The following is a 14,210-nucleotide window of genomic DNA, read 5'->3' on the forward strand; positions in this document are numbered from 1 at the left end:
AACCAAAAAGTCTTTGTTCTCTGCAACAACCTCTAGACATAAACATGCAAGGTAAAGTCCACATGCAGTCTGTTTCCAGAACTCCCCAGAACAATGAAAATTGTTAATTTTCATGCATATAATCTACATTTTTCTCTAAATTCATGAAAACATAAATGAACTCATGTGCATATATATTAGTTTTAATCTTTTAACAAACAAGATTATAGTATAAACATTATTTTGCAACCTGAATTTTTTTTTTTTGTAACCTGAACTTTTTAACAGTACATCATGAACATTTCTGCAGAGATCAACTAATTCTTGTTTATGGTATCAATACTCCATGAGATGGATGTACTGAAATCTATTTAATTAGATCCCACTCAACAGACTTAGAGATGGTTTCCAGTGGCACTGTTCTTTATCTTCAGAGACTCTGAAAAGTGAGCTTGCTGGGTCAAAAAGTATGCTTTAAAAAAATTTTTTCACTTTAATAGGTACTCCTGTGCTTTGGTCATATTTCTCTGTGCAACAAGCCACCCTAAAGCTTAGTGGCCAAAGGCTCAACAGTGATTTCTTTTTTCTCACAATTCTGAGGCCAGGAAGTCAAACAGGGTTCTTGTGGGTGGTGCTTGTGCTCTTTGTGGTTCCAGCTAGAACCACTCACTCAGTTTCCTGCAACTGCAGACCGTGCTGTGCTGCCTGGCAGCTCTGCTGCGCCCCTATGTGGGGCGCAGGACACACACAGCCCTGCAGTCTCAGGAGAGCCACACCCCTTTCAGAATAGCTGCCCTCACAGTAAGGGAGAAGTAAACCGTGTGCTCAGTCGTGTCCCACTCTATGCACACCATGGACTGTATCCCGCCAGGCTCCTCTGTCCATGGCATTCTCCAGGCAAGAATACTGGAGTGGGTTGCCATGTCCTCCTCCAGGGAATTTCCCAACCAGAGATTGAACCCATGTCTCTTGCTTTGACAGGCAGATTCTTTACCACTGAACCACCAGAGAAGCCCATAAGTTAGAAATAGACTCTGCCAGTCCTTTTAAAGGTGAGGCCAGGAAAGGGTGAGGTGTCACTTCTGCACATTCCTGGTGAAAAGGAGGCTCAAGGCCAGTCACAATTTATAAGAAGGCAGGGAGTCAAAAGTGGCTGTGTTTGCAGACCATCTACCACTTCCTCTGGATGTTTCTTAATTTTGCAAATTTTTAAAATTTCCTCCATGGGTCTGCCTTTCATACCACTTGCCCCTTTTTCTATTTGAGTATCTTTTTATCAATTTATAGGTGATATTTGTAAAATGTGGAAATTAACCATTTATTATGGTCTGAAACAAATATTTCTGGCAGTTTCTCACTGGTGTTTTGATAGTTTTTATGGTATCTTTGACCATACAGAAATTTGTCAATTTGTAGTCAAATTGGGGGGCCCTGTGCCCCCAAGATCTATCAGTCTTTTTATTTGTCATTCACGTTTTTCATCTTGCCAAGCCAGTATTCCTTCACCCCAAAGTTAGCTGAATAATCTCAGTGTTCTTGTATTTCAATTGTCTAATAGATTTAATGCATTTGAAATTTATTTTTATATATGAGTAACATAGGGAGAATGACTTTGTATTCGTTTGGAGGAAATCTAATAATGCCAGAATTATTCATTAAATGTGATTTCCTTTTCCACTGATTTCAAATGTCAACTTTATAATATATTACATTTTCTATCTGTATCTGTATCCATTGGTGGATTTCTTTTCCATTTAACTATTGATTTGTCATTCAATGTGTCTGTTTTAGAAAGAATCAGTTGTTTTAGTAGTCAAAAAATTCTATAACAACATTACCAAACCAAACTAGGGTCTGGACACCCTTGCTCTGTGAAGCCAGGGTGCGAGGAGGGAGAGTGCAGAGTTCATCCCAGGACATGGAGCCAGGAGGGGTAGCTAGTGATTCAAAGACCTGATCTCCCTGCCGGCCTGGCCTTCGGGAGGGTTTTGAAAGGCCAGGGGAAGGAGGGGGTTGAAGACAGTGTGATCAGCTTATGTACAGACTGGTTGATGCTGAGCTGACGTGGTAGTATTCCAGGAAACTCAATTATCAGTTTTCTGGCTCCGACCAGTCTGGGGTCTGATGCTCATGATCAGCACACAGTTAACTTCTGACAGGAAGGGGTTTTAGTACTGCAAAACAGTTCAAGGGTATGGCTTAGGAAATCATCTTCAGCCGTTGTTGTTCGGTCGCTAAGCTGACTCTTTGTGACCACATGGACTGCAGCACACCAGGCCTCTCTGCCCTTCACTATCTTCCAGAGTTTGCTGAAACCCATGTCCATTGAGTCGGTGATGCTATCTAACCATCTCATCCTCTGCCGCCCCCTTCTTCTCCTGCCCTGAATCATTCCCAGCATCAGGGTCTTTTCCAAAGAGTCAGCTCTTCACATAGGTGGCACAGTGTTGGAGCTTCAGCATCAGTCCTTCCCATGAGTATTCAGGGTTGATTTCCTTTAGGATGGGCTGATTTGATCTCCCTGCTAGAGATTATCTCTAGGAAATTACCTCTAGCCACTGAGGAGGAAGTAAAAGTCCTTGACTTTATTTTATGGGTAAACTCTTATTTTTCCATCTTGTTTGAGTATTTTCCTTTGTGTATTTTCTAACTTCTCTGATTAAATTGGCTTTTTGGAACTTGGGAAAGGCCTAGGAGGCTGAAGTTTTTCTACAAACAAGAGGCAGGGGACATGGTTTGGGGAAGCAGGGGGTCTGTCCCCAGGAAGACCCCACAGTATCCTGCTTGGTTTCAACAATATTTCCATTTGAAGAAAAAAAAAGAAATGCTAACACTAAATTCACTTTTTTTTAACCCTGCCATACAGCTTGTGGGATCTTAGTTCCCTGACCGTGGAGATTGAACCTGGGCCCATGGCAATGAAAGCGCCAAGTCCTAGCCACTGGACTGCCAGGGAATTCCTAAATTAATTTTTTAAAATTATGATAATAAACAGAATTTCTATCTTAAATAGAGTTATAAAGTTATACTTGTAGATCTCTTTCTGGTAGGAAAAAAAAAAGAAAATTCTTTCCACCTTTATTAATAGTGGTATATCCCTGGCAGGCTACAGTCCGTGGGGTTGCAAAAGCATCAGACACGACTGGGTGACTAAACAACATCTAACAAGGCAAGGGGAAAGGAGCCGCTTTCCAAAGTTCTCTTCTATTGAGGTTTTTCAGAAATACACCCAGTCATTCATACACAGTGATTTAAGTGCCATGCCAGATGATGGGGTATTGTGGTTCATTCTTTCCAGAAAGCAGGCAGCAGTGAAACAATCCGACAACAAATCAGAGCAGGTGGCCGGCGGTCCACTTACACTGAGTACCTTCCCTTTGGGAGTTTATTAAAAGGTCATGTGTTTATGTAGGTGTATGTACTGGATCAAACTATCCTGACACACCAGCCATCTTTTGTTGGGGAAGAGAGACCTAAAGCCTTAAATAGGAGCAAACACAGTCTCTAAAATTGAAAACATGTGACACTCAAATCTGAGAGGAAAAAAAGGTCAGTGTCTGCACACTCCGTTTTTCTGTATTCTAAGGTGGGAGCTCTCAGTTCTGAGCCACACTCATAAAGGCCTACTCTGGCCTTGTGCTGGGTGTGCGGCGTGAACTAAGCGTTAGCTGGAGGGTGCTCGGAGTGAAATGGCAGCAGCCTGCTGCACGTGCGGGTCTTAGTCTAGAAGGCCTAGCTCGAGGGGGAGCTCTGAGAAGGGAGATCACAGTCATTTCTAGGAAGAGTAAAATAAAACACTGAGCCCTGAGCCATGCAGCACCTGAGAGAGGAGTCTCACCATGAGACTGAACTGGGGACGGGCTTGGTTGACTAGCTCAGAGAATACTGTCAATTACACAAGGACACTTGCCATGGGCGCTCGCCATCTGCCTCTCCAAAGATTAAGTCACGTGCTGCTGCCGCTGCTGACCTTCAGCACTCCCTGAAAAGGAGTTCCAGGGGGAGAGCATGAATGACACGCTGGGTGCCCAGGGGAGAAAAACTGGCAAGACAGGTCTTCAGAGAGTTAGTCTCAGGAGCCGACTTTATGAACCCAATTCTTGTATCTCCTCATATCTAGAACAGCACTAAAATCCTTCATGGTGACGTCTGCTCCCTGTGGCTGGCAAATCTTCATGAGACCAGCAGAAACTTTCTGGAAAAATATGTGCTTCATTGCACGTGTTCCCCCCTTCACCACAATCATGTATATACTGACCTCCCCTGCTGCTTTGGAGCAGTCTCTCTGAGCTGTCTGAGGTGCTGTCTCCTGGGCTGCAGTCCTCATTTTGCCTCAAATAAAATTTAACTCACAACTCTCACACTGTGCATTTTTTCCTAACTCAACAGTGTCAAGTTCCAGGGAGGCTTAGCTAGGGGATCTGTAGGAAAGAATCTTGGGCTTCTCTGGTGGCTCAGTGTAAAGAACCCACTTGCCAATGCAGGAGACACAGGAGGTATGGGTTTGATCCCTGGGCTCGAAGATCCCCTGGAGGAAGAAATGTCAACCCACGCCAGTATTCTTGCCTGGAGAATCCCAGGCAAGAGAAACCTGGTGAGCTACAGTCTATGCGGTTGCAAAAGAGTTGGACATGACCTGAGCATAGATAAGCACAGGAAAAAAATCATGAAACTGGAAGACTGTCAGCAAAGCCAAAGCCTTCAAAATGTAATTAAGACTGCAAATCTATTCATTTCACGTTCTTCCTTAGGGAAAAGGCCAAAGACAAGAAAAGGCCATTTTTCAACTAGTTCCCCGATACTGGTGATATCAAGAATTTCCAGACTAAAACCACACCTCCATTTTCCTAATAGAACATCTCAGCTTCTTTCTCTCCCTCTTGCCCATGTGCCTGAAACGTAGGCGATAAAATCAAAGTTCCTTTTCTGAGAGAGCTCACAAATGTATGAGGTACGTCTATACGAACTTGTTCATATCTCTGATTTTCTGTGGAACATTTTTTCTAATGTATTTTTAATGTCTTTATGGCAAACAATCATATCTTCAGGTTTTTTTACTTCAGGAAAAGCTCAGAGCAATTTGACTGGGGCCAGAGAGCAAGAATCTAGGAAGAACTGAAATAGGATTCCCCAGTGTTTTTCTGACTTCTCTTGCTAATCCTATAAAATAGTACGTTCCAAACTGCCTCTTCCAGAAGGACAGAAGTCCTGGCAGGAAGGACTGGCTGCCATCACAGCCACTGGCTGGCGATGCCTACCCTGCCCTGGATATACCAGGGCACCAGACGTGGCTGGAGTAAGTACACTCTTAGCACTGCGAGTTACTCTTTCACTTTCCTTGGGAGCTTAAAGGTTGTGTTGGTTGGTCAGTGGCAGAGAAATAGAGCTAATAGAAGTCTTGGTAGAGCTCTTTTTATTAGTGCTTCAGCTCAGTTCTCACTAGAAACTATGATTTAATGTACAGGAGCCTGGCTTTATTCACGCAATGTGTTCTGCTCTGCCTCCAAGTACTTCCTGTGGACTGATAGGCTTTTGTCAGTTTGTATTCCTTGGTTTGGGTTTGTCCAGTTTACTGAAATGTAACTGATGTACAGCACTGCATAACTTCAAAGTGTACAGTGTAATGATTTAACTCACATATATTGTGAAATCATTACCACAATGCTTAGTTAACATCTGCCATCTCATGTAGATACCAAGAAAAAAGGAAAACCATGTTTTGGTTTTTTTTCCCCTTGTGATGAGAACTCTTAGTATCTGGTATCTGAATAATATTCAAATATACCATACAATTAACTATAGTGGTAACTACAGTTCCTCAGGGTGGATATGATACCACACTTATATGGCTCTGACTATTGTCTAGGCTCAAATCTGAGCACCTCTCCCCATATTAGGCACCATTATCTGCAGTGAGAAAAGAAAACATATGTCTGTAAATCTCTTGAAAAAACCCACTTAGTTTAGAAAAGTTTTCGATTACTTTCCAACATTTTTTCTGAAAAAAGAACCTACAAAACTTGTCCAAAAGAGTCCCAAGTAAAATAAGAGAAAACTGTGCTTAGATATGGGCTTCCTACGTGGCTCAGTGGTAAAGAATCCACCTGCAATGCAGGAGACTTAAATTCGATCCCTGGGTCGGGAAGATCCCCTGGAGGAGGAAATGGCAACCGACTCCAGCACTCTTGCCTGGAAAATCCCATGGACAGAGGAGGCTGGTGGACTACAGTCCATGGGGTTGCAGAGTCATGCACGACTGAGTGCCTGAGCATGCATGGATGCATGTGCTTAGATATAACCATGGTTTCACGCATTCTATCATGATACCAGCAATGAAAGAGTCCTGAGAAGTTGGACTGTGTTGTGGGCACTCCCATCACCACAGGGGCACCATACAAGCCCTGAAACCCAGGACTGTGTCGTTTGAGAATATTCAATTCTGCCTTGGAGAAAAGAAATAGGACAGACTAAGCTCGTGGACAAAGCACAGATGACGCAAATTACTCAGCTGTGAGGCATGGTGGACAGGTCATTAGGGCCTACCTAGACTTGAGAGCTGAGATTGAAAAAGTTGGAAGGACCAGGAGATGTGACATGTTCTCAAGGCACTAAACACACAAGACCCATCAGACATGTATCAAGCCCCATATATTCATGGCACACTAAATATCCACAAGACACCGGCATACACGGGTCTTAATCCTGCCACCCAGCGGTAACACTCTGTGTCGCACGTGTCCTGCCCCAGAAGGGCTCAACAGGTTAACCGGCAACCTGGGCTATGCTCAGGCACTCTAGCTCTTGCTTCTCTCCGATGGCGTGTGTCATGGGCCTGAAGCACCTTCCATTTCTGGACTCTTTCTCAAAGCTCACTTCTAGTTCTAACTACCCCACAATCCATGGGAGGCCACAAAGACAGATAAGACATATGTATGCTGCATGACCACAGCCTTCAATCTTTCCATTCCAGTTGCAGCCTATCCTGAGTGTGTTTCTTTCTTCCCCCCTGGCTTCTCAGGGTGTGTTGGCTTTCCCTGACCTCTGGGACAGCTTGTCTGCCTGTGCATTTTAAGGGTACCACTGCATTGAGAAGAGGGAAATGGCAACCCTCTCCAGTATTCTTGCCTGGAGAATCCCATGGATGGAGGAGCCTGGCAGGCTACAGTCCATAGGGTCGCGAGTTGGACACGATTTAGCGACTAAACCACCACCACTGCATCGAGGTAACCTCCTATACCACACTACGCAGGTAATCTCCGGGTAAGATACAGAAAAATACACTCCGATCAGGTATTCATTACTCTCTTGTGCTTTCCCTAGAGGGCCCCCAAAGTGTATGTAACCAAAACCAGTGTGTGATACAGAGTTTGATGCAACTTGGTCTGGAAGCAAACCAGCCTCTCTTGCAGAGCCTGTTGTACAAAGCTTGACAGCTAACTCTCCTCCAGCACTTACCCCCACCTTTTCCTGGTCAACTTGCTCCTTCCCCTCCCTTTCTTCTCTCAAAAGGAAAACAAACGCCTCTTCTAGGAACCAGCTGAGACACATCTAGGATTTCCTACAGGTGGCGCTAGTGGTAAAGAACCTACCTGTCAATGCAGATGTAAAAGACCAAGGTTCAATCCCTGGGTCGGGAAGATCCCCTGGAGGAGGAAATGGCAGCCCACTCCAGTATTCTTGCCTGGGAAATCCCATGGACAGAGGAACCTGGTGGGCTACAAGTCCATAGGGTCACACAGAGTAGGACACAACTCACACAGAGTAGGACACAACTGAAGCGACTTAGCCTGCCGGCACCCTCTAAACACTGCAAAAAGTCTGACCAAGCCAGTTCTCTTAACAGGGCTTCTGGTGAATAGTTTCCTCCATCATTTGACGTATGTATCAACAGCATCTTTGTAGTGCCTAAAATGTCCCTGAAAAGACAGGCAAGATATATTTAATAGTATGTTTTTGAGCACTGAGGTTGGTCCGGTTGTACAAGGACTAAGTTAGCTTGCATAATTTTAGACTTTCTGTATTGTTTCCAAATGTTTCAAGCCATTGCATTAAGTTGGCCAAAAAGTTCGGTTGGGTTTTTCCATAACATCGTATGAAACATCTGAATGAACTTTTTGTTCAACCCAATATTAGTTTCCTAAGATTGTTGTAACAAATTACCATAAACTGGGGGTCTTATAACAATAGAAATTTATTCTTGCACCTTTCTGGAGCCCAGAAGTTTGAAATCAGGCTCTGGAGAAGAGTCCTTCCTTCTTCTTCCAGCTTCTGGTGCCCCAGGAACTTCTTTGTCTGGACTGCTTAAGCCCAGTCTCGACCTCATCTTCACGTGCCCATCTTCTCTGTGTCTCTTTTCTTTTGATGACGTCACGCATGTTGGATTAGGGCCCATCACCTTGAACACACTTGTAAAGACCCTATTCCCAAATAAAGCGTGGGGTGGGATGTGGGAGGATCTTCTTTGGGGACATGGTCAATCTATACACACCACGATTACTATTATTATTGAAAAACCAAACTGTTCATCTTGCAACATTCTTTAGGCAATTTGTCTGGTCTCTTTAAAACATCAGTGTTATGAAAAATTGCAGGGGACTGTTGAAGAATAAAAGAGATTTAAGAAACATAACCAAAATGCAATGTTTGAAACTTGATTGGATCCTGGTTTGAAAAAAAATCTGTAAAAGACTCTTTTCTTGTTGACAACTGGTGAAATTTAAATATAGCCTAGCTATCAGATAATATTAGGGATTTACTGTTAATTTCCTAGCTGTGATATTGTGATTGTGTTGGAAAGGTTGTTGCTGCTGCTGCTGCCAAGTCGCGTCAGTCCTGTCCGACTCCTAGACACCCCATAGACGGCAACCCACCAGGCTCCCCCGTCCCTGGGATCTTCCAGGCAAGAACACTGGAGTGGGTTGCCATTTCCTTCCCCAGTGCATGAAAGTGAAAACTGAAAGTGAAGTTGTTCAGTTGTGTCTGACTCTTAGAGACCCCATGGACCGTAGCCTACCAGGCTCCTCCGTCTATGGGATTTTCCAGGCAAGAGTACTGGAGTGGGGTGCCAGTTCCTTCTCCAGGAGAGGTTGTTGCTGCTGCTGCTGCTGCTGTTAAGTCACTTCAGTTGTGTCCGACTCTGTGTGACTCCATAGACAGCAGCCCACCAGGCTCCCCCGTCCCTGGGATTCTCCAGGCAAGAGTACTGGAGCGGGATGCCATTGCCTTCTCCAGGAGAAGTTGTTACTCTTTTCTAAATTAATTAATTAATTATTTTTTGGCTGCACTGGGTCTTCCTTGTTGCTTGTGGACTTTCTGTAGTTGTTGTGAATGGGGGCAACCCTCCAGTTTTGACACACGGGCTTCTTGATGTGGTGGTTTTTCTTGTTGAAGAACACAGGCTCTGGGGCACACCGGCTTCAGTAGTGTGGCACATGGACTTAGTAGCTGTGCTACCTGGTCCTAGAGCACAGACCCAATAGTTGTGGAGCATGGACTTAGCTTCCAACAACACAAGAGAAGACTCTACACATAGACATCACCAGATGGTCAACACAGAAATCAGATTGATTATACATTTTGCAGCCAAAGATGGAGAAGCTCTATACAGTCAGTAAAAACAAGACAGGGAGCTGACTGTGGCTCTGATCATGAACTCCTTATTGCCAAATTCAGACTTAAATTGAAGAAAGTAGGGAAAACCACTAGACCATTCAGGTGTGACCTAAATCAAATCCCTTATGATTATACAATGGAAGTGACAGATTCAAGGGATTAGATCTGATAGAGTGCCTGATGAACTACGGACAGAGGTTCATGACATTGTATGGGAGGCAGTGATCAACACCATCCCCAAGAAAAAGAAATCCAAAAAAGCAATATGGCTGTCTGAGGAGGCCTTACAAATATCTGTGAAAAGAAGAGAAGCGAAAAGCAAAGGAGAAAAGGAAAGATATACCCATTTGAATGCAGAATTCCAAAGAATGGGAAGGAGAGACAAGAAAGCCTTCCTCAGTGATCAGTGCAAAGAAATAGAGGAAAACAACAGAATGGGAAAGACTAGAGATCTCTTCAAGAAAATTAGAGATACCAAGGGGACATTTCATGCAAAGATGGGCTCGATAAAGGACAGAAATGGTATGGACCTAACAGAAGCAGAATATATTAAGAAGAGGTGGCAAGAATACACAGAAGAACTGTACAAAAAAGATCTTCACGACCCAGATAATCACGATGGTGTGATCACTCACCTAGAGCCAGACATCCTGGAGTGCAAAGTGAAGTGGGCCTTAGGAAGCATCACTACGAAATAAGCTAGTGGAAGGTGATGGAATTCCAGTTGAGCTGTTTCAAATCCTAAAAGGTGGTGCTGTGAAAGTGCTGCAGTCAATATGCCAGCAAATTTGGAAAACTCAGCAGTGGCCACAGGACTGGAAAAGATCAGTTTTCATTCCAATCCCAAAGAAAGGCAATGCCAAAGAATGTTCAAACTACTACACAATTGCATTTATCTCACATGCTAGCAAAATAATGCTCAAAATGGAGAAGGAAATGGCAACTCAAGTCAGTACTCTTGCCTGGAAAATTCCGTGGATGGAGGAGCCTAAGGTTACAGTCCATGGGGTTGCAAAGAATCAGACACGACTGAGCGATTTCACTTTCTTTCTTTCTATAGTTCCTTTTGGAGAAGGAAATGGCAACCCACTCCAGTGTTCTTGCCTGGAGAATCCCATGGATGGAGGGGTCTGGTGGGTCTATGGGGTTGCAAAGAGTCGGACACGACTAAGCGACTAACACACACACACACACTGCTCAAAATTCTTCAAGTCAGCCTTCAACAGTACGTTTACCGTGAACTTCCAGATGTTCAAGCTGGATTTAGAAAAGGCAGAGGAACCAGAGATTAAATTGCCAACATCCATTGAATCATAGAAAAAGCAAGAGAGTTCCAGAAAAACATCTACTTCTGCTTTATTGACTATGCCAAAGCCTTTGACCGTTTGGATCACTGCAAACTGGAAAATTCTTAAAGAGATAGGAATACCAGACCACCTGACCTTCCTCTTGAGAAATCTGTTTGCAGGTAAGGTAACAACAGTTAGAACTAGACATGGAACAACAGACTTGTTCCAAATCAGGAAAGGAGTACGTGAATGCTGTCTATTGTCACCCTGCTTATTGAACTTATATGCAGAGTACGTCATGAGAAACGCTGGGCTAGATGAAGCACAAGCTGGAATCAAGATTGCTAGGAGAAATATCAAGAACCTCAGATATGCAGATGACACCACCCTTATGGCAGAAAATGAAGAACTAAAGAGCCTCTTGATGAAAGTGAAAGAGGAGAGTGAAAAAGTTGGCTTAAAGCTCAACATTCAGAAAACTAAGATCATGGCATCTGGTCCCATCACTTCATGGGAAATAGATGGGGAAACAGTGGAAACAGTGGCTGACTTTATTTTTCTGGGCTCCAAAATCACTGAAGATGGTGATTGCAGCCATGAAATTAAAAGACGCTTGCTCCTTGGAAGAAAAGTTATGACCAACCTAGACAGCATATTAAAAAGCAGAGACATTACTTTGCCAACAAAGGTGCATTTAGTCAAGGCTATGGTTTTTCCAGTAGTCATGTATGGATGTGAGAGTTGAACTATAAATAAAGCTGAGTGTGGAAGAATTGACACCTTTGAACTGTGGTTTAGGAGAAGAATCTTAAGAGTCCCTTGGACTGCAAAGAGATCCAACCAGTTCATCCTAAAGGAAATCAGTCCTGAATATTCATTGGAACGACTGATGCTGAAGCTGAAATTCCAATATTTTGGCCATCTGATTGGAAGAACTGAGTTGTTTGAAAAGACCCTGATGCTGGGAAGGATTGAAGGCGGGAGAAGGGGACAACAGAGCATAAGATGGTTGGATGGCATCACCGACTCAAAGGACATGACTGTGTGTAAACTCCGGGAGTTGGTGATGGACAGGGAGGCCTGGTGTGCTGCAGTCCATGGGGTCGCAGAGTTGGACGTGACTGAGTGACTAACTGAACTGATGGGCTTAGCTGCTGAGAGCCATGTGGGATCTTCCTGGACCAGGGATGGAATGGCTGTTCCCTGCATCGCAAGGCTGATTCTTAACCACTGGACCACCACAGAAGCCCAGAGGCTGTTATTCTCAGGAGATGAAACTCTGGGTAGAGTTTTATAACGTCCACATCCTACTGTCACAAACTTCAGGGGAAAAAAATTACACCTCAATACAAATGAAGCTAACACAGCAGAATTTTTGAATCTAGGTGACTGATCCTGTCATGCCCACGATTAAAACATTTCCCTGTCATATGCAGTTACTGTAAGTTGACTTTAGACTTCTAAAACATAAAATCTTAGAGTATTTATCATATACCTTAAATAAGTGAAAAACCATTTATGAGTTTTCAATGAACTCATTTCATCTGTCAGGTTTTCTGGGTTTGAAACTTTTCATAGAAAAATTTGGGGAAGAAAAACTACTCAACAACAACAACAACAACAACAAAGGTTTCCAACAGCTGCCAGTTATCTGGGATAAAACACAAAAACCGTGGGCACAATGGCTGACTCCTGCATCTCCCCTCCTATCCCCCTCCTACCTACAATCAGGTAACACCAGGGTATCATTCGCCTTTACCCTTCTACCTTTCTTTGCCACCAGGTGCTGTTGACCATCCCCTCTCCCCAGCTCCAGGTCAGAGGTCACCCTGTGAGATTCAGGCCATCCCGACTCCGCAGAGCCCCATACCGGCCTGTCCTTGAGCGGCCCTCCCTGCTCTTGGAATCCGCACTGGCACACCTAGGAGTTCCTCAACCGTTTGCCGAGAGGAAGTCCATTCAGCTCTGCCATTCAAATCCTCCTCAGGTTGCGTGTTTTTTCCAAAATAGTCAATTTCCAAGCATTTTTGAGAATTCGCAACGGCTAACCGGGTGCCGACGCGGTATCGGGGCCACCTGTATGGGCTGGCAGGCTGGCTGTCTCCAGAACCAGCGCTCTGGCCACTGCAGGCTCGCCTGCGGGGGCCGCAAGGTCCCCCAGCCCGGGGCTCGCGCAGCGCCCTTCGGCGCGTGCAGTCAGGTGCCGCCTCTGTCCTCTCGCGATGTCATCACCAGGAGGACCCTACCGCCTGCGGGACGTGACCAACCACCTCGGAAAGGTCACACCTCAATCGGCCCCGCCCCAAGGCGCCCGAGCCCCGCCTCCTGCCTCCACACGGCCTGCCCACCACCCCTAAGGCCCGCCCCTGCAGCTGCACTCCCGCCCCCTGTTCCCAACAGGTCCGCCCTTGTTCCCACCTGATTCTCCCACTCCCTCACGACCCGCCCACTGCTCCCACAAAGTCCTCCCCCTGCCTCCACAAGCCCCGCCCGCTATTTCCACAAGTCCCGCCCCCTGCTCCCTCACGGCCCAATGGGCACCGACGCGGTTCCAACCGGGCTGGGCGCTGAACGGCCGTTCACGGCTACGCGGTGACGTCAGGCGCCGACGCACCTGTCGGCCCTGCTCTAGCCGCTCCTGTCCGCTTCCCGGGGTCGGTGGGTCGGACTGGACGATTCGGAACCGCAGCGCTTCCTGCGGTACCGTCAGCCTGTGGCCGGAGTTGGGCCGGGTGCCGAGGAGGGGTGCTGGCGGCCGGCCGCTCCAGTTTCTCTCCGAGTTGGAGCATGGCTGCAGCTGTGGTCCCTCCAGAGGGAGGTGAGCTTTAAGGCGGTCGTGTTTGATTCGGGGCAGCAGCGGGTCGAGTCCAGGGCTCCAGAGCCGGCGGCTCCAACCTGATGCGGCTCCCGCCTGGCTGAGCCCGTGGGTCGCGGTCGCTGTGGGGCTGGGCGCTCCGGCCGCCCTCAAATGCGGAGCCCGCCGGCGGCGCAGGACGCGGCCCCGGGGCTGCTCTGCCTCTGAGCGGCGAGGTGAGTGGCGGCGGCGGGCGGGGGCCGGGAGCCGGCGGGGCCGGCGTCGCTTGCCTCGCCATCCAGATCTTGGGACGGGTTGGCCTGGGGACGCTGACCCCGCCAGCGGCAGGTGAGGCCCGAGACCGTTCTTTTAAGCTTGCGCCTGCTTTCTTCAGGAACTGCCAGAAGACCTTTGAACAGAGTGGACGTAGTTGCCAGGAAGAGATTGTGGGTTTCACTTTGGTGAAATTTGCCCAAATATAAACTTACTGTTCAGTGTCACTTTTTAAAAAATTTATGTGTATATCAAACCATAGT

General features: G+C 46.0%; 1 protein-coding gene across 3 annotated transcripts in view; it reads left to right on the top strand.

The window, feature by feature from the left end:
- The first annotated feature begins 13,496 nt into the window (after window positions 1-13,496).
- CLCN3 (chloride voltage-gated channel 3) overlaps window positions 13,497-14,210 on the top strand; it is an 89,095-nt gene continuing 88,381 nt past the window's right edge. For 2 of the 3 annotated variants that reach the window (XM_005209791.5, XM_005209794.5), the window contains exon 1: window positions 13,497-13,698. The gene's annotated coding sequence lies outside the window, so the exon portion shown is untranslated. The other variant, XM_005209792.5, reaches the window with a different exon arrangement.

The sequence above is a fragment of the Bos taurus genome, chromosome 8, assembly GCF_002263795.3.
Source record: "Bos taurus isolate L1 Dominette 01449 registration number 42190680 breed Hereford chromosome 8, ARS-UCD2.0, whole genome shotgun sequence".
Lineage (NCBI taxonomy): Eukaryota > Metazoa > Chordata > Mammalia > Artiodactyla > Bovidae > Bos > Bos taurus.